Here is an 18,788-nt window from a genome sequence, read left to right on the forward strand (position 1 = left end):
TTGGTAGTTTCTGATGAAGAGTGAAGCTTTCAGGAGCTTCTGTGACTTAAGATCAGGAACACTATACCACAAGAGGTGATTTAATGTTTTAACTTGTCAACATCTAGTTCTCCAAAATGTGACCAAAAAGTCGATTACGTCCACTGGGTGGGATTGAACCACCAACCTTTCGGTTAACAGCCGAACGCGCTAACCGATTGCACCACAGAGACCCCTCTAAAGTAGTATCAAATTAGTGATCTAAAAATGATTTATTGAAATATGTGTAAAAGGCCAACATCTGGAGATCTTTTGTAAAACTCTTCCTCCGTTGAAGAACAAAAAAAAACAAATTGGTACTTTCTTGTCAAGAGGTAAGCTTTCAGGAGCTGAAGCTGTGTATATGATTAGCAGAGTGGCGCAGCGGAAGCGTGCTGGGCCCATAACCCAGAGGTCGATGGATCGAAACCATCCTCTGCTATCTTTGTTTTTTTTATAATTATTTGTTGATTAAACCAATACAAAACTGAGATTAATATTTTGGCTCAGTTCTATCTTTTTTATTATGTTAAAAAAGAGATTTAGTAAAACTGTTCATCCATTAAAGAACAAAGAAACACATTGGTACAAACACTAAAATGTGCTTCAATGGTTTCCTAAAAAACTTACCTAATTAACTACTTTTAAGAGGAATTGTATCAGAGAAGTCTAGATATACTGCATAACAAGAGGTGGTTTTATGTTTTAACTTGTCTACCTAAGGTTCTTCAAAATATGATCACAAGGTCAAAAATATCCCTGGGTGGGATTAAACCACAAACCTTTGAGATAGAAACCAAATGTGCTGACTGATTGTTCCAAGTCAACAAAATAAGACTAGATTCAAGTTAGTACCATAAAAAAATTCCTAGACATAGATTTAATAGTCATTATTTTAAAGAGCTTTTGTAAGATTCTTTATCTACTGAAGAACAGAGGAGAAACATTGGTACTTTCTGATGAAGAGTGAAGCTTTCAGGAGCTTCTGTGACTTAAGATCAGGAACACTATACCACAAGAGGTGATTTAATGTTTTAACTTGTCAACATCTAGTTCTCCAAAATGTGACCAAAAAGTCGATTACGTCCCTGGGTGGTATTGAACCACCAACCTTTCGGTAAACAGCCGAACGCGCCACAGAGACCCCTCTAAAGTTGTATCAAATTAGTGATCTAAAAATGATTTATTGAAATATGTGTAAAAGGCCAACATCTGGAGATCTTTTGTAAAACTCTTCCTCCATTGAAGAACAAAAAAACAAATTGGTACTTTCTTGTCAAGAGGTAAGCTTTCAGGAGCTGAAGCTGTTTATATGATTAGCAGAGTGGCGCAGCGGAAGCGTGCTGGGCCCATAACCCAGAGGTCGATGGATCGAAACCATCCTCTGCTATCTTTGTTTTTTTTATAATTATTTGTTGATTAAACCAATACAAAACTGAGATTAATATTTTGGCTCAGTTCTATCTTTTTTATTATGTTAAAAAAGAGTTTTAGTAAAACTGTTCATCCATTAAAGAACAAAGAAACACATTGGTACAAACACTAATATGTGCTTCAATGGTTTCCTAAAAACTTACGTAATTAACTACTTTTAAGAGGAATTGTATCAGAGAAGTCTAGATATACTGCATAACAAGAGGTGGTTTTATGTTTTAACTTGTCTACCTAAGGTTCTTCAAAATATGATCACACGGTCAAAAATATCCCTGGGTGGGATTAAACCACAAACCTTTGAGATAGAAACCAAATGTGCTGACTGATTGTTCCAAGTCAACAAAATAAGACTAGATTCAAGTTAGTACTGTGAAGATACGGGGTTCTTCAATCACTCAGACACCGAGCAGATGAAACCAAAATATGGTTTATTTTTATCACAGCACACACATGTAGATGAAGACAGGAAAAAGATTCAAATGGTAGCATAAAAACATCCGGGTAGCAAAGTCCTTGTAGCATCACAGTCCAAATAACGAAACTATCACTTATTCCACACAGCAGTGATAGCAGATAAGTCCACACGATACCTAGACAGAGCATAACCTCGTAGTCCAGGACAGTCCATCAAATTCTCTCTCTGGCTTGTGTGCCAGTCATTTTAAAAACTTCTAAATTCCCACGCGTCTCCATACCATCAGTGGGCTTGCACTCAATCTCTATTGGTGGATTCAAGTCAGGTTTATCCCCCCTCCCAGGTACTGCTGCTGCCCCCACCCTGCTGGGTCAGGCCCCAGAAAGTCTGGAAGGGGCCAGAGATATGCAGAGCAGTGTCAACACAAGATACAAAACACAGTCTGATTACATTATGTCCTGATTACCCCCTGTGAACATTTCCTGTTGATAGCAGGGGAATTGGATCACCCCCTGTGAAGATTGTCCCTCAGCTACCACCCTCCTGTGATAGCAGGAACAAAAGTATGGTAATTGGACATAACCTTTTGGTGAATTCTTTCCTGGGTATTTCCTGTCCGACCATATTTGCTTAACAGCATCTAATACTATGGTACACACAGATATGGGGGATAGAAACATCTGCAGTGAACAAGAGACCTAAAATGTACATTAATTACTGTGGAGTTCTACAGCCTAATACTATATGATCTGGAAATACACACAGACTTGGGGGATAGAAACATCTATGGAGAATAAGAGGGTACAGACGGACTAAAATAGTACATTAATTACTACACCTAATAAAATATCATAATTACAGTCTTACGGTCAGTTTGCTAACCTCACATTCCTTCCCCTACTATTTTAGTTCCTGTACCAAGTTGTTCTGGAACCAATAACAACCTGTTGTGGGATGCAGAGCAGAGAATCTGAGGTTTGGATCTACCACCTGAGTCCCACAGAGTGACATCATACCAAACCCATCTTGTAAAAGGTGGCTGGTTTGCAGAAGCAGCAAGGGCAATATCACATTATAAGTTATGCATGTTAACTAACAAGTGAGTTAGCAATCCCCCATCCTCAAATGTTGGGTACCCCCGCTCTGCAACATCGTAAACTTTCACACCGGGCACACCTATAGGGTGTGCTAATATTTTTGCCTCTGGCACAATGGGGCAGGGAGCAGTTTCCACCTCCCCCTCTTGCCCAAGGAACATCTGCCAAACGGCAGCCCAATATCGGAGCTCTGGCCCTGGCACTTCCGCCACTCTGTCACATCCTTCCTCCCTCAAACCCAAACTAGGGGCATGGCAATTTTCACTATAGCATTTGGTCTCAATGCCCAGGGCTGAGAAGGGACCCTCCATCAGGAACAATGCCGCTGGTGGCTGCAGGGCAAGCTGGTCCACGGCCAGTCCTACCCCCTCAAAAGCCTGGGTCTCACCTGCCGCTTCCTCTGCGCAGTCCTCAGTCTCCAGGATAACCACGTTCCCCAGCTGAATATGCTGGGCAGCCTGAAGCACGACATCATCTGCGACTGGTATGCTTGTGGCCTGGATGTTGTCATATACTCCTCTAACCACGGTGATCTCCTCCTGGACGCAGTCCTCATAGATCCCCTGGCAGCAGGTTAATAATTCTGCATCTCCCACCTCAGTAAAAGAGAAGCTGTAGTGCAGCTCCTCCCAGGGTGCCTGGCTCAGAGGCCTCACTTCCTTCACGTTGGGGATAACCTCCCCCTGCAGAGAACACTGAGCAGCTTCCTCCCTAGGATGGGGGAGAAGCAGTTGCAAACGGTGCCTTTCATCACGCCCCCTGCGACACTGATCTTGCCATGCTGGGGTATCCAGGAGCCCGCGATCAATCGCCTCTTCCTCTGCCACCACGAAGCACTCCTCCAGACACTGCAATTGTTCCCACACACTCAACTGTGCACCGAAATGGAGGATCCATGCCCGATAATCAGCAAATGCATTTGTAGGATCTCCCTGATCATGAAGGATCTGCTGAAGGATTTCCCCGCGAGTGCAGGATTGGATGGGTATACCTCGCAGCTGACATTCTGCTATCAGCTCCTCCATACTCATTTCTTCAAGGGCAGTTAGGGGCCCCCCTGACAACGACCCTTCTCTTGCGGTAACAATTAATTCCGTGGCAGACCCCTCGGTTGTCTGCCCAGATTGCAGTAGCCCCCTTCTAGACCTTTCCTCTGGTTCTATCTGGGGCATCAATTTATTCTGGACTTGTCCTTCAGCCTCAGAATATTTTCCTCTTTGTAGCATCTGGGTAACTGTAGCAATCACTTCCTCTGTAAATTCTACAAACTCTGGCTCCCCCAGCAGATTCCACGAGGTGGCCTCACCTTTACAGTGCAGGAATGCATCCCCCAGGTAACACAACTTGTCCTGTATGCTGGATACTCTCCACCCGCTGATCATCTGCTGAGCTTCTTCCCAGTACTCCCAGATATACTGCATTTTTCTGACAATAAATAACAGATCCGGCTTCCCAGCCTGCCGATACACTGAAGAACCTCCATCCCTGAGCTCCTCTGCTTCAGGGGTCTTGAGGCATGGATTTTCTTTCCTTGGAAACATTTTCCCTTTCCACAGGAATGACACCTGCTCACTTGCTGAACATCACCTTATTGCATTTTCCGCTTACATACGGTCTGATCCTCTGTTCTCTGTGCTTTCTGTGCTCGATGGTTGGTGTCTGAATGATCCCACTGTCGCTGCCGCCAAATGTGAAGATACGGGGTTCTTCAATCACTCAGACACCGAGCAGATGAAACCAAAATATGGTTTATTTTTATCACAGCACACACATGTAGATGAAGACAGGAAAAAGATTCAAATGGTAGCATAAAAACATCCGGGTAGCAAAGTCCTTGTAGCATCACAGTTCAAATAACGAAACTATCACTTATTCCACACAGCAGTGATAGCAGATAAGTCCACACGATACCTAGACAGAGCATAACCTCTTAGTCCAGGACAGTCCATCAAATTCTCTCTCTGGCTTGTGTGCCAGTCATTTTAAAAACTTCTAAATTCCCACGCGTCTCCATACCATCAGTGGGCTTGCACTCAATCTCTATTGGTGGATTCAAGTCAGGTTTATCCCCCCTCCCCGGTACTTCTGCTGCCCCCCCCCCCTGCTGGGTCAGGCCCCAGAAAGTCTGGAAGGGGCCAGAGATATGCAGAGCAGTGTCAACACAAGATACAAAACACAGTCTGATTACATTATGTCCTGATTACCCCCTGTGAACATTTCCTGTTGATAGCAGGGGAATTGGATCACCCCCTGTGAAGATTGTCCCTCAGCTACCACCCTCCTGTGATAGCAGGAACAAAAGTATGGTAATTGGACATAACCTTTTGGTGAATTCTTTCCTGGGTATTTCCTGTCCGACCATATTTGCTTAACAGCATCTAATACTATGGTACACACAGATATGGGGGATAGAAACATCTGCAGTGAACAAGAGACCTAAAATGTACATTAATTACTGTGGAGTTCTACAGCCTAATACTATATGATCTGGAAATACACACAGATTTGGGGGATAGAAACATCTATGGAGAATAAGAGGGTACAGATGGACTAAAATAGTACATTAATTACTACACCTAATAAAATATCATAATTACAGTCTTACGGTCAGTTTGCTAACCTCACAAGTACCATAAAAAAATTCCTAGACATAGATTTAATAGTCATTATTTTAAAGAGCTTTTGTAAGATTCTTTATCTACTGAAGAACAGAGGAGAAACATTGGTACTTTCTGATGAAGAGTGCAGCTTTCAGGAGCTTCTGTGACTTAAGATCAGGAACACTATACCACAAGAGGTGATTTAATGTTTTAACTTGTCAACATCTAGTTCTCCAAAATGTGACCAAAAAGTCGATTACGTCCCTGGGTGGGATTGAACCACCAACCTTTCGGTTAACAGCCGAATGCACTAACCGATTGCGCCACAGAGACCCCTCTAAAGTTGAATCAAATTAGTGATCTAAAAATGATTTATTGAAATATGTGTAAAATGCCAACATCTGGAGATCTTTTGTAAAACTCTTCCTCCGTTGAAGAACCAAAAAACAAATTGGTACTTTCTTGTCAAGAGGTAAGCTTTCGGGAGCTAAAGCTGTTTATATGATTAGCAGAGTGGCGCAGCGGAAGCGTGCTGGGCCCATAACCCAGAGGTCGATGGATCGAAACCATCCTCTGCTATCTTTGTTTTTTTATAATTATTTGTTGATTAAACCAATACAAAACTGAGATTAATATTTTGACTCAGTTCTATCTTTTTTATTATGTTTAAAAAGAGATTTAGTAAAACTGTTCATCCATTAAAGAACAAAGAAACACATTGGTACAAACACTAAAATGTGCTTCAATGGTTTCCTAAAAACTTACCTAATTAACTACTTTTAAGAGGAATTGTATCAGAGAAGTCTAGATATACTGCATAACAAGAGGTGGTTTTATGTTTTAACTTGTCTACCTAAGGTTCTTCAAAATATGATCACAAGGTCAAAAATATCCCTGGGTGGGATTAAACCACAAACCTTTGAGATAGAAACCAAATGTGCTGACTGATTGTTCCAAGTCAACAAAATAAGACTAGATTCAAGTTAGTACCATAAAAAAATTCCTAGACATAGATTTAATAGTCATTATTTTAAAGAGCTTTTGTAAGATTCTTTATCTACTGAAGAACAAAGGAGAAACATTGGTACTTTCTGATGAAGAGTGAAGCTTTCAGGAGCTTCTGTGACTTAAGATCAGGAACACTATACCACAAGAGGTGATTTAATTTTTTAACTTGTCAACATCTAGTTCTCCAAAATGTGACCAAAAAGTCAATTACGTCCCTGGGTGGGATTGAACCACCAACCTTTCAGTTAACAGCCGAACGCGCTAACCGATTGCGCCACAGAGACCCCTCTAAAGTTGTATCAAATTAGTGATCTAAAAATGATTTATTGAAATATGTGTAAAAGGCCAACATCTGGAGATCTTTTGTAAAACTCTTCCTCCATTGAAGAACAAAAAAACAAATTGGTACTTTCTTGTCAAGAGGTAAGCTTTCAGGAGCTGAAGCCGTTTATATGATTAGCAGAGTGGCGCAGCGGAAGCGTGCTGGGCCCATAACCCAGAGGTCGATGGATCGAAACCATCCTCTGCTATCTTTGTTTTTTTATAATTATTTGTTGATTAAACCAATACAAAACTGAGATTAATATTTTGGCTCAGTTCTATCTTTTTTATTATGTTAAAAAAGAGATTTAGTAAAACTGTTCATCCATTAAAGAACAAAGAAACACATTGGTACAAACACTAAAATGTGCTTCAATAGTTTCCTAAAAACTTACCTAATTAACTACTTTTAAGAGGAATTGTATCAGAGAAGTCTAGATATACTGCATAACAAGAGGTGGTTTTATTTTTTAACTTGTCTACCTAAGGTTCTTCAAAATATGATCACAAGGTCAAAAATATCCCTGGGTGGGATTAAACCACAAACCTTTGAGATAGAAACCAAATGTGCTGACTGTTTGTTCCAAGTCAACAAAATAAGACTAGATTCAAGTTAGTACCATAAAAAAATTCCTAGACATAGATTTAATAGTCATTATTTTAAAGAGCTTTTGTAAGATTCTTTATCTACTGAAGAACAAAGGAGAAACATTGGTACTTTCTGATGAAGAGTGGAACTTTCAGGAGCTTCTGTGACTTAAGATCAGGAACACTATACCACAAGAGGTGATTTAATGTTTTAACTTGTCAACATCTAGTTCTCCAAAATGTGACCAAAAAGTCGATTACGTCCCTGGGTGGGATTGAACCACCAACCTTTCGGTTAACAGCCGAACGCGCTAACCGATTGTGCCACAGAGACCCCTCTAAAGCTGTATCAAATTAGTGATCTAAAAATGATTTATTGAAATATGTGTAAAAGGCCAACATCTGGAGATCTTTTGTAAAACTCTTCCTCCATTGAAGAACAAAAAAACAAATTGGTACTTTCTTGTCAAGAGGTAAGCTTTCAGGAGCTGAAGCTGTTTATATGATTAGCAGAGTGGCGCAGCGGAAGCGTGCTGGGCCCATAACCCAGAGGTCGATGGATCGAAACCATCCTCTGCTATCTTTGTTTTTTTATAATTATTTGTTGATTAAACCAATACAAAACTGAGATTAATATTTTGGCTCAGTTCTATCTTTTTTTATTATGTTAAAAAAGAGATTTAGTAAAACTGTTCATCCATTAAAGAACAAAGAAACACATTGGTACAAACACTAAAATGTGCTTCAATGGTTTCCTAAAAACTTACCTAATTAACTACTTTTAAGAGGAATTGTATCAGAGAAGTCTAGATATACTGCATAACAAGAGGTGGTTTTATGTTTTAACTTGTCTACCTAAGGTTCTTCAAAATATGATCACAAGGTCAAAAATATCCCTTGGTGGGATTAAACCACAAACCTTTGAGATAGAAACCAAATGTGCTGACTGATTGTTCCAAGTCAACAAAATAAGACTAGATTCAAGTTAGTACCATAAAAAAATTCCTAGACATAGATTTAATAGTCATTATTTTAAAGAGCTTTTGTAAGATTCTTTATCTACTGAAGAACAGAGGAGAAACATTGGTACTTTCTGATGAAGAGTGAAGCTTTCAGGAGCTTCTGTGACTTAAGATCAGGAACACTATACCACAAGAGGTGATTTAATGTTTTAACTTGTCAACATCTAGTTCTCCAAAATGTGACCAAAAAGTCGGTTACGTCCCTGGGTGGGATTGAACCACCAACCTTTTGGTTAACAGCCGAACGCGCTAACCGATTGCGCCACAGAGACCCCTCTAAAGTTGTATCAAATTAGTGATCTAAAAATGATTTATTGAAATATGTGTAAAAGTCCAACATCTGGAGATCTTTTGTAAAACTCTTCCTCCATTGAAGAACAAAAAAACAAATTGGTACTTTCTTGTCAAGAGGTAAGCTTTCAGGAGCTGAAGCTGTTTATATGATTAGCAGAGTGGCGCAGCGGAAGCGTGCTGGGCCCATAACCCAGAGGTCGATGGATCGAAACCATCCTCTGCTATCTTTGTTTTTTTATAAATATTTGTTGATTAAACCAATACAAAACTGAGATTAATATTTTGGCTCAGTTCTATCTTTTTTTATTATGTTAAAAAAGAGATTTAGTAAAACTGTTCATCCATTAAAGAACAAAGAAACACATTGGTACAAACACTAAAATGTGCTTCAATGGTTTCCTAAAAACTTACCTAATTAACTACTTTTAAGAGGAATTGTATCAGAGAAGTCTAGATATACTGCATAACAAGAGGTGGTTTTATGTTTTAACTTGTCTACCTAAGGTTCTTCAAAATATGATCACAAGGTCAAAAATATCCCTTGGTGGGATTAAACCACAAACCTTTGAGATAGAAACCAAATGTGCTGACTGATTGTTCCAAGTCAACAAAATAAGACTAGATTCAAGTTAGTACCATAAAAAAATTCCTAGACATAGATTTAATAGTCATTATTTTAAAGAGCTTTTGTAAGATTCTTTATCTACTGAAGAACAGCGGAGAAACATTGGTACTTTCTGATGAAGAGTGAAGCTTTCAGGAGCTTCTGTGACTTAAGATCAGGAACACTATACCACAAGAGGTGATTTAATGTTTTAACTTGTCAACATCTAGTTCTCCAAAATGTGATTAAAAAGTCGATTACGTCCCTGGGTGGGATTGAACCACCAACCTTTCGGTTAACAGCCGAACGCGCCACAGAGACCCCTCTAAAGTTGTATAAAATTAGTGATCTAAAAATGATTTATTGAAATATGTGTAAAATGCCAACATCTGGAGATCTTTTGTAAAACTCTTCCTCCGTTGAAGAACAAAAAAACAAATTGGTACTTTCTTGTCAAGAGGTAAGCTTTCAGGAGCTAAAGCTGTTTATATGATTAGCAGAGTGGCGCAGCGGAAGCGTGCTGGGCCCATAACCCAGAGGTCGATGGATCGAAACCATCCTCTGCTATCTTTGTTTTTTTATAATTATTTGTTGATTAAACCAATACAAAACTGAGATTAATATTTTGGCTCAGTTCTATCTTTTTTATTATGTTAAAAAAGAGATTTAGTAAAACTGTTCATCCATTAAAGAACAAAGAAACACATTGGTACAAACACTAAAATGTGCTTCAATGGTTTCCTAAAAACTTACCTAATTAACTACTTTTAAGAGGAATTGTATCAGAGAAGTCTAGATATACTGCATAACAAGAGGTGGTTTTATGTTTTAACTTGTCTACCTAAGGTTCTTCAAAATATGATTACAAGGTCAAAAATATCCCTGGGTGGGATTAAACCACAAACCTTTGAGATAGAAACCAAATGTGCTGACTGATTGTTCCAAGTCAACAAAATAAGACTAGATTCAAGTTAGTACCATAAAAAAATTCCTAGACATAGATTTAATAGTCATTATATTAAAGAGCTTTTGTACGATTCTTTATCTACTGAAGAATAGAGGAGAAACATTGGTACTTTCTGATGAAGAGTGAAGCTTTCAGGAGCTTCTGTGACTTAAGATCAGGAACACTATACCACAAGAGGTGATTTAATGTTTTAACTTGTCAACATCTAGTTCTCCAAAATGTGACCAAAAAGTCGATTACGTCCCTGTGTGGTATTGAACCACCAACCTTTCGGTTAACAGCCGAACGCGCTAACCGATTGCGCCACAGAGACCCCTCTAAAGTTGTATCAAATTAGTGATCTAAAAATGATTTATTGAAATATGTGTAAAATGCCAACATCTGGAGATCTTTTGTAAAACTCTTCCTCCGTTGAAGAACAAAAAAACAAATTGGTACTTTCTTGTCAAGAGGTAAGCTTTCAGGAGCTGAAGCTGTTTATATGATTAGCAGAGTGGCGCAGCGGAAGCGTGCTGGGCCCATAACCCAGAGGTCGATGGATCGAAACCATCCTCTGCTATCTTTGTTTTTTTATAATTATTTGTTGATTAAACCAATACAAAACTGAGATTAATATTTTGGCTCAGTTCTATCTTTTTTATTATGTTAAAAAAGAGATTTAGTAAAACTGTTCATCCATTAAAGAACAAAGAAACACATTGGTACAAACACTAAAATGTGCTTCAATGGTTTCCTAAAAACTTACCTAATTAACTACTTTTATGAGGAATTGTATCAGAGAAGTCTAGATATACTGCATAACAAGAGGTGGTTTTATGTTTTAACTTGTCTACCTAAGGTTCTTCAAAATATGATCACAAGGTCAAAAATATCCCTGGGTTGGATTAAACCACAAACCTTTGAGATAGAAACCAAATGTGCTGACTGATTGTTCCAAGTCAACAAAATAAGACTAGATTCAAGTTAGTACCATAAAAAATTCCTAGACATAGATTTAATAGTCATTATTTTAAAGAGCTTTTGTAAGATTCTTTATCTACTGAAGAACAGCGGAGAAACATTGGTACTTTCTGATGAAGAGTGAAGCTTTCAGGAGCTTCTGTGACTTAAGATCAGGAACACTATACCACAAGAGGTGATTTAATGTTTTAACTTGTCAACATCTAGTTCTCCAAAATGTGACCAAAAAGTCGATTACGTCCCTGGGTGGGATTGAACCACCAACCTTTCGGTTAACAGCCGAACGCGCTAACCGATTGCGCCACAGAGACCCCTCTAAAGTTGTATCAAATTAGTGATCTAAAAATGATTTATTGAAATATGTGTAAAAGGCCAACATCTGGAGATCTTTTGTAAAACTCTTCCTCCATTGAAGAACAAAAAAACAAATTGGTACTTTCTTGTCAAGAGGTAAGCTTTCAGGAGCTGAAGCTGTTTATATGATTAGCAGAGTGGCGCAGCGGAAGCGTGCTGGGCCCATAACCCAGAGGCCGATGGATCGAAACCATCCTCTGCTATCTTTGTTTTTTTATAATTATTTGTTGATTAAACCAATACAAAACTGAGATTAATATTTTGGCTCAGTTCTTTCTTTTTTATTATGTTAAAAAAGAGATTTAGTAAAACTGTTCATCCATTAGAGAACAAAGAAACACATTGGTACAAACACTAAAATGTGCTTCAATGGTTTCCTAAAAACTTACGTAATTAACTACTTTTAAGAGGAATTGTATCAGAGAAGTCTAGATATACTGCATAACAAGAGGTGGTTTTATGTTTTAACTTGTCTACCTAAGGTTCTTCAAAATATGATCACACGGTCAAAAATATCCCTGGGTGGGATTAAGCCACAAATCTTTGAGATAGAAACCAAATGTGCTGACTGATTGTTCCAAGTCAACAAAATAAGACTAGATTCAAGTTAGTACCATAAAAAAATTCATAGACATAGATTTAATTGTCATTATTTTAAAGAGCTTTTGTAAGATTCTTTATCTACTGAAGAACAGAGGAGAAACATTGGTACTTTCTGATGAAGAGTGAAGCTTTCAGGAGCTTCTGTGACTTAAGATCAGGAACACTATACCACAAGAGGTGATTTAATGTTTTAACTTGTCAACATCTAGTTCTCCAAAATGTGACCAAAAAGTCGATTACGTTCCTGGGTGGGATTGAACCACCAACCTTTTGGTTAACAGCCGAACGCGCCAGAGACCCCTCTAAAGTTGTATCAAATTAGTGATCTAAAAATGATTTATTGAAATATGTGTAAATGGCCAACATCTGGAGATCTTTTGTAAAATTCTTCCTCCATTGAAGAACAAAAAACAAATTGGTACTTTCTTGTCAAGAGGTAAGCTTTCAGGAGCTGACGCTGTTTATATGATTAGCAGAGTGGCGCAGCGGAAGCATGCTGGGCCCATAACCCAGAGGTCGATAGATCGAAACCATCCTCTGCTATCTTTGTTTTTTTATAATTATTTGTTGATTAAACCAATACAAAACTGAGATTAATATTTTGGCTCAGTTCTATCTTTTTTATTATGTTAAAAAAGAGATTTAGTAAAACTGTTCATCCATTAAAGAACAAAGAAACACATTGGTACAAACACTAAAATGTGCTTCAATGGTTTCCTAAAAACTTACGTAATTAACTACTTTTAAGAGGAATTGTATCAGAGAAGTCTAGATATACTGCATAACAAGAGGTGGTTTTATGTTTTAACTTGTCTACCTAAGGTTCTTCAAAATATGATCACACGGTCAAAAATATCCCTGGGCGGGATTAAACCACAAACCTTTGAGATAGAAACCAAATGTGCTGACTGATTGTTCCAAGTCAACAAAATAAGACTAGATTCAAGTTAGTACCATAAAAAAATTCCTAGACATAGATTTAATAGTCATTATTTTAAAGAGCTTTTGTAAGATTCTTTATCTACTGAAGAACAGAGGAGAAACATTGGTACTTTCTGATGAAGACTGAAGCTTTCAGGAGCTTCTGTGACTTAAGATCAGGAACACTATACCACAAGAGGTGATTTAATGTTTTAACTTGTCAACATCTAGTTCTCCAAAATGTGACCAAAAAGTCGATTACGTCCCTGGGTGGGATTGAACCACCATCCTTTCGGTTAACAGCCGAACGCGCTAACCAATTGCGCCACAGAGACCCCTCTAAAGTTGCATCAAATTAGTGATCTAAAAATGATTTATTGAAATATGTGTAAATGGCCAACATCTGGAGATCTTTTGTAAAATTCTTCCTCCATTGAAGAACAAAAAAACAAATTGGTACTTTCTTGTCAAGAGGTAAGCTTTCAGGAGCTGATGCTGTTTATATGATTAGCAGAGTGGCGCAGCGGAAGCATGCTGGGCCCATAACCCAGAGGTCGATAGATCGAAACCATCCTCTGCTATCTTCGTTTTTTTATAATTATTTGTTGATTAAACCAATACAAAACTGAGATTAATATTTTGGCTCAGTTCTATCTTTTTTATTATGTTAAAAAAGAGATTTAGTAAAACTGTTCATCCATTAAAGAACAAAGAAACACATTGGTACAAACACTAAAATGTGCTTCAATGGTTTCCTAAAAACTTACGTAATTAACTACTTTTAAGAGGAATTGTATCAGAGAAGTCTAGATATACTGCATAACAAGAGGTGGTTTTATGTTTTAACTTGTCTACCTAAGGTTCTTCAAAATATGATCACACGGTCAAAAATATCCCTGGGCGGGATTAAACCACAAACCTTTGAGATAGAAACCAAATGTGCTGACTGATTGTTCCAAGTCAACAAAATAAGACTAGATTCAAGTTAGTACCATAAAAAAATTCCTAGACATAGATTTAATAGTCATTATTTTAAAGAGCTTTTGTAAGATTCTTTATCTACTGAAGAACAGAGGAGAAACATTGGTACTTTCTGATGAAGACTAAAGCTTTCAGGAGCTTCTGTGACTTAAGATCAGGAACACTATACCACAAGAGGTGATTTAATGTTTTAACTTGTCAACATCTAGTTCTCCAAAATGTGACCAAAAAGTCGATTACGTCCCTGGGTGGGATTGAACCACCAACCTTTCGGTTAACAGCCAAACGCGCTAACCGATTGCGCCACAGAGACCCCTCTAAAGTTGTAACAAATTAGTGATCTAAAAATGATTTATTGAAATATGTGTAAAAGGCCAACATCTGGAGATCTTTTGTAAAACTCTTCCTCCATTGAAGAACAAAAAAACAAATTGGTACTTTCTTGTCAAGAGGTAAGCTTTCAGGAGCTGAAGCTGTTTATATGATTAGCAGAGTGGCGCAGCGGAAGCTTGCTGGGCCCATAACCCAGAGGTCGATGGATCGAAACCATCCTCTGCTATCTTTGTTTTTTTATAATTATTTGTTGATTAAACCAATACAAAACTGAGATTAATATTTTGGCTCAGTTCTATCTTTTTTATTATGTTAAAAAAGAGATTTAGTAAAACTGTTCATCCATTAAAGAACAAAGAAACACATTGGTACAAACACTAAAATGTGCTTCAATGGTTTCCTAAAAAACTTACCTAATTAACTACTTTTAAGAGGAATTGTATCAGAGAAGTCTAGATATACTGCATAACAAGAGGTGGTTTTATGTTTTAACTTGTCTACCTAAGGTTCTTCAAAATATGATCACAAGGTCAAAAATATCCCTGGGTGGGATTAAACCACAAACCTTTGAGATAGAAACCAAATGTGCTGACTGATTGTTCCAAGTCAACAAAATAAGACCAGATTCAAGTTAGTACCATAAAAAAATTCCTAGACATAGATTTAATAGTCATTATTTTAAAGAGCTTTTGTACGATTCTTTATCTACTGAAGAATAGAGGAGAAACATTGGTACTTTCTGATGAAGAGTGAAGCTTTCAGGAGCTTCTGTGACTTAAGATCAGGAACACTATACCACAAGAGGTGATTTAATGTTTTAACTTGTCAACATCTAGTTCTCCAAAATGTGACCAAAAAGTCGATTACGTCCCTGGGTGGGATTGAACCACCATCCTTTCGGTTAACAGCCGAACGCGCTAACCAATTGCGCCACAGAGACCCCTCTAAAGTTGAATCAAATTAGTGATCTAAAAATGATTTATTGAAATATGTGTAAATAGCCAACATCTGGAGATCTTTTGTAAAATTCTTCCTCCATTGAAGAACAAAAAAACAAATTGGTACTTTCTTGTCAAGAGGTAAGCTTTCAGGAGCTGATGCTGTTTATATGATTAGCAGAGTGGCGCAGCGGAAGCATGCTGGGCCCATAACCCAGAGGTCGATAGATCGAAACCATCCTCTGCTATCTTCGTTTTTTTATAATTATTTGTTGATTAAACCAATACAAAACTGAGATTAATATTTTGGCTCAGTTCTATCTTTTTTATTATGTTAAAAAAGAGATTTAGTAAAACTGTTCATCCATTAAAGAACAAAGAAACACATTGGTACAAACACTAAAATGTGCTTCAATGGTTTCCTAAAAACTTACGTAATTAACTACTTTTAAGAGGAATTGTATCAGAGAAGTCTAGATATACTGCATAACAAGAGGTGGTTTTATGTTTTAACTTGTCTACCTAAGGTTCTTCAAAATATGATCACACGGTCAAAAATATCCCTGGGCGGGATTAAACCACAAACCTTTGAGATAGAAACCAAATGTGCTGACTGATTGTTCCAAGTCAACAAAATAAGACTAGATTCAAGTTAGTACCATAAAAAAATTCCTAGACATAGATTTAATAGTCATTATTTTAAAGAGCTTTTGTAAGATTCTTTATCTACTGAAGAACAGAGGAGAAACATTGGTACTTTCTGATGAAGACTAAAGCTTTCAGGAGCTTCTGTGACTTAAGATCAGGAACACTATACCACAAGAGGTGATTTAATGTTTTAACTTGTCAACATCTAGTTCTCCAAAATGTGACCAAAAAGTCGATTACGTCCCTGGGTGGGATTGAACCACCAACCTTTCGGTTAACAGCCAAACGCGCTAACCGATTGCGCCACAGAGACCCCTCTAAAGTTGTAACAAATTAGTGATCTAAAAATGATTTATTGAAATATGTGTAAAAGGCCAACATCTGGAGATCTTTTGTAAAACTCTTCCTCCATTGAAGAACAAAAAAACAAATTGGTACTTTCTTGTCAAGAGGTAAGCTTTCAGGAGCTGAAGCTGTTTATATGATTAGCAGAGTGGCGCAGCGGAAGCTTGCTGGGCCCATAACCCAGAGGTCGATGGATCGAAACCATCCTCTGCTATCTTTGTTTTTTTATAATTATTTGTTGATTAAACCAATACAAAACTGAGATTAATATTTTGGCTCAGTTCTATCTTTTTTATTATGTTAAAAAAGAGATTTAGTAAAACTGTTCATCCATTAAAGAACAAAGAAACACATTGGTACAAACACTAAAATGTGCTTCAATGGTTTCCTAAAAAACTTACCTAATTAACTACTTTTAAGAGGAATTGTATCAGAGAAGTCTAGATATACTGCATAACAAGAGGTGGTTTTATGTTTTAACTTGTCTACCTAAGGTTCTTCAAAATATGATCACAAGGTCAAAAATATCCCTGGGTGGGATTAAACCACAAACCTTTGAGATAGAAACCAAATGTGCTGACTGATTGTTCCAAGTCAACAAAATAAGACCAGATTCAAGTTAGTACCATAAAAAAATTCCTAGACATAGATTTAATAGTCATTATTTTAAAGAGCTTTTGTACGATTCTTTATCTACTGAAGAATAGAGGAGAAACATTGGTACTTTCTGATGAAGAGTGAAGCTTTCAGGAGCTTCTGTGACTTAAGATCAGGAACACTATACCACAAGAGGTGATTTAATGTTTTAACTTGTCAACATCTAGTTCTCCAAAATGTGACCAAAAAGTCGATTACGTCCCTGGGTGGGATTGAACCACCAACCTTTCGGTTAACAGCCGAACGCGCTAACCGATTGCGCCACAGAGACCCCTCTAAAGTTGTATCAAATTAGTGATCTAAAAATGATTTATTGAAATATGTGTAAAAGGCCAACATCTGGAGATCTTTTGTAAAACTCTTCCTCCATTGAAGAACAAAAAAACAAATTGGTACTTTCTTGTCAAGAGGTAAGCTTTCAGGAGCTGAAGCTGTTTATATGATTAGCAGAGTGGCGCAGCGGAAGCGTGCTGGGCCCATAACCCAGAGGCCGATGGATCGAAACCATTCTCTGCTATCTTTGTTTTTTTATAATTATTTGTTGATTAAACCAATACAAAACTGAGATTAATATTTTGGCTCAGTTCTATCTTTTTTATTATGTTAAAAAAGAGATTTAGTAAAACTGTTCATCCATTAGAGAACAAAGAAACACATTGGTACAAACACTAAAATGTGCTTCAATGGTTTCCTAAAAACTTACGTAATTAACTACTTTTAAGAGGAATTGTATCAGAGAAGTCTAGATATACTGCATAACAAGAGGTGGTTTTATGTTTTAACTTGTCTACCTAAGGTTCTTCAAAATATGATCACACGGTCAAAAATATCCCTGGGTGGGATTAAGCCACAAATCTTTGAGATAGAAACCAAATGTGCTGACTGATTGTTCCAAGTCAACAAAATAAGACTAGATTCAAGTTAGTACCATAAAAAAATTCATAGACATAGATTTAATTGTCATTATTTTAAAGAGCTTTTGTAAGATTCTTTATCTACTGAAGAACAGAGGAGAAACATTGGTACTTTCTGATGAAGAGTGAAGCTTTCAGGAGCTTCTGTGACTTAAGATCAGGAACACTATACCACAAGAGGTGATTTAATGTTTTAACTTGTCAACATCTAGTTCTCCAAAATGTGACCAAAAAGTCGATTACGTTCCTGGGTGGGATTGAACCACCAACCTTTTGGTTAACAGCCGAACGCGCCAGAGACCCCTCTAAAGTTGTATCAAATTAGTGATCTAAAAATGATTTATTGAAATATGTGTAAATGGCCAACATCTGGAGATCTTTTGTAAAATTCTTCCTCCATTGAAGAACAAAAAACAAATTGGTACTTTCTTGTCAAGAGGTAAGCTTTCAGGAGCTGACGCTGTTTATATGATTAGCAGAGTGGCGCAGCGGAAGCGTGCTGGGCCCATAACCCAGAGGCCGATGGATCGAAACCATTCTCTGCTATCTTTGTTTTTTTATAATTATTTGTTGATTAAACCAATACAAAACTGAGATTAATATTTTGGCTCAGTTCTATCTTTTTTATTATGTTAAAAAAGAGATTTAGTAAAACTGTTCATCCATTAGAGAACAAAGAAACACATTGGTACAAACACTAAAATGTGCTTCAATGGTTTCCTAAAAACTTACGTAATTAACTACTTTTAAGAGGAATTGTATCAGA

General features: G+C 37.5%; 14 non-coding genes across 14 annotated transcripts; 6 read left to right on the plus strand and 8 right to left on the minus strand.

The window, feature by feature from the left end:
* Positions 1-6,782: 6,782 nt before the first annotated feature.
* TRNAN-GUU (transfer RNA asparagine (anticodon GUU)) lies at positions 6,783-6,856 on the minus strand. Its single transcript has one exon. It is a non-coding gene; the product is annotated as a tRNA-Asn (tRNA).
* A 174-nt stretch (positions 6,857-7,030) lies between these two features.
* TRNAM-CAU (transfer RNA methionine (anticodon CAU)) lies at positions 7,031-7,102 on the plus strand. Its single transcript has one exon. It is a non-coding gene; the product is annotated as a tRNA-Met (tRNA).
* Positions 7,103-7,741: 639 nt separating this feature from the next.
* TRNAN-GUU (transfer RNA asparagine (anticodon GUU)) lies at positions 7,742-7,815 on the minus strand. Its single transcript has one exon. It is a non-coding gene; the product is annotated as a tRNA-Asn (tRNA).
* A 174-nt stretch (positions 7,816-7,989) lies between these two features.
* On the plus strand, positions 7,990-8,061 carry TRNAM-CAU (transfer RNA methionine (anticodon CAU)). The gene has a single exon. It is a non-coding gene; the product is annotated as a tRNA-Met (tRNA).
* Positions 8,062-8,949: 888 nt separating this feature from the next.
* On the plus strand, positions 8,950-9,021 carry TRNAM-CAU (transfer RNA methionine (anticodon CAU)). The gene has a single exon. It is a non-coding gene; the product is annotated as a tRNA-Met (tRNA).
* Positions 9,022-9,896: 875 nt separating this feature from the next.
* Positions 9,897-9,968, plus strand: TRNAM-CAU (transfer RNA methionine (anticodon CAU)). The gene has a single exon. It is a non-coding gene; the product is annotated as a tRNA-Met (tRNA).
* Positions 9,969-10,855: 887 nt separating this feature from the next.
* On the plus strand, positions 10,856-10,927 carry TRNAM-CAU (transfer RNA methionine (anticodon CAU)). The gene has a single exon. It is a non-coding gene; the product is annotated as a tRNA-Met (tRNA).
* A 638-nt stretch (positions 10,928-11,565) lies between these two features.
* TRNAN-GUU (transfer RNA asparagine (anticodon GUU)) lies at positions 11,566-11,639 on the minus strand. The gene has a single exon. It is a non-coding gene; the product is annotated as a tRNA-Asn (tRNA).
* Positions 11,640-11,813: 174 nt separating this feature from the next.
* On the plus strand, positions 11,814-11,885 carry TRNAM-CAU (transfer RNA methionine (anticodon CAU)). Its single transcript has one exon. It is a non-coding gene; the product is annotated as a tRNA-Met (tRNA).
* Positions 11,886-13,467: 1,582 nt separating this feature from the next.
* Positions 13,468-13,541, minus strand: TRNAN-GUU (transfer RNA asparagine (anticodon GUU)). Its single transcript has one exon. It is a non-coding gene; the product is annotated as a tRNA-Asn (tRNA).
* An 885-nt stretch (positions 13,542-14,426) lies between these two features.
* On the minus strand, positions 14,427-14,500 carry TRNAN-GUU (transfer RNA asparagine (anticodon GUU)). The gene has a single exon. It is a non-coding gene; the product is annotated as a tRNA-Asn (tRNA).
* An 886-nt stretch (positions 14,501-15,386) lies between these two features.
* TRNAN-GUU (transfer RNA asparagine (anticodon GUU)) lies at positions 15,387-15,460 on the minus strand. The gene has a single exon. It is a non-coding gene; the product is annotated as a tRNA-Asn (tRNA).
* An 885-nt stretch (positions 15,461-16,345) lies between these two features.
* On the minus strand, positions 16,346-16,419 carry TRNAN-GUU (transfer RNA asparagine (anticodon GUU)). Its single transcript has one exon. It is a non-coding gene; the product is annotated as a tRNA-Asn (tRNA).
* Positions 16,420-17,305: 886 nt separating this feature from the next.
* On the minus strand, positions 17,306-17,379 carry TRNAN-GUU (transfer RNA asparagine (anticodon GUU)). Its single transcript has one exon. It is a non-coding gene; the product is annotated as a tRNA-Asn (tRNA).
* Between the last annotated feature and the right edge of the window lie 1,409 nt (positions 17,380-18,788).

Source organism: Crinia signifera, chromosome 3 (assembly GCF_055691185.1).
Source record: "Crinia signifera chromosome 3, ASM5569118v1, whole genome shotgun sequence".
NCBI classification, from domain to species: Eukaryota; Metazoa; Chordata; class Amphibia; order Anura; family Myobatrachidae; genus Crinia; species Crinia signifera.